General features: G+C 60.1%; 1 protein-coding gene across 1 annotated transcript in view; it reads left to right on the top strand.

Moving 5' to 3' along the window:
* TCOF1 (Treacher Collins-Franceschetti syndrome 1) overlaps nucleotides 1-1,012 on the top strand; it is a 25,587-nt gene that overhangs the window by 3,246 nt on the left and 21,329 nt on the right. The gene's annotated exons all lie outside the window — the stretch shown is intronic.

The following is a 1,012-nucleotide window of genomic DNA, read 5'->3' as shown; positions in this document are numbered from 1 at the left end:
CAGCTCCCGCTCCCCTCTCACAGTTTGCTTGTTTTAGCCCCAAAAACACCCGAGCGGCTCCTCTGGGCAGCTTAATGTCCACCCGGTGCTGAAGCAGCCCTGAGGATCCATGGCTGGGGTGCTGTGGGAGCGAGGCCTCCCTCTTCCCAGCTGGAAAACCCTAGGAGTGTTTGGGTTGGAAAAGGCTGTTTAAGATCACCGGGTCCAACCGCTCACCCAGCACTGCCGGGCCCACCGTTAAACCACGTCCCCCAGCACCACAGCTACGTGGCTTTTACACGTCTCTGAGTCCACCACTGCCCTGGGCAGCCTGTGCCAGGCCCTGGCAGCCCTTCCCGTGAAGAAGCTGCCCCTGTTACCCTGCCAGCAGCTCCCGGGTGCTGCCCGGACACCGGGGCCCCTCACCCTGCGTGCGAGAAGCTGCTGCACACACAGAACCAAGGGATTGGCTTTGATACCCTGTTCTGCACAGCAAAGGGAGCAGGGGGGTGTTCCACGCAGCGAGGTCAGTTCCCTGAAACGCCAAGCGCTGCTTTTATGCCCCAAAATGTGAAAAATAAGGAGTCACATCCCATCACTGGACACGACGGGGCGACGAGTCCCTCGTTCCCCTTTCGAGGTGGCAGCGCTTGAGCTGCTCCCCACGCCTGCTCAGGGGGCTTCTTGTTGGCAGGGCCCCCCAGCCCGCGGGTGGGCATTATAGTATGGTAATCGCACGTGGATATGTTAATGATATGTTAATGTAGGGGTTTGCTCAGGGCTATAGCCAAGCTCAGCTGTGGGCAGGGCTCCTTCCCAGGAGCTCCAGGACAGGCCGTTGACCACTCGGGATGCGTTTTTCCTCTAACTTGGACCTATTTTCCCCCTAATTCTTGCTGTTTCGCTGCCCACGCGCGCTGCGTTTGCGTTCCACGTGTCCCTTTCGCTCTCCCGCGCGTGATTTCCCCCCAGGCGTGATTTCTATGGACGGCCTTTCCCCCTAACCCGCCAGGGATGCCCCTGCAGACCGACG

Source organism: Chaetura pelagica, unplaced genomic scaffold, assembly GCF_000747805.2.
Source record: "Chaetura pelagica isolate M959 unplaced genomic scaffold, ChaPel_1.0 scaffold356, whole genome shotgun sequence".
Classification (NCBI taxonomy): Eukaryota; Metazoa; Chordata; class Aves; order Apodiformes; family Apodidae; genus Chaetura; species Chaetura pelagica.
The sequence above is the reverse complement of the archived record's forward strand: the minus strand, read 5'-3'. Positions and strand labels throughout refer to the sequence as shown.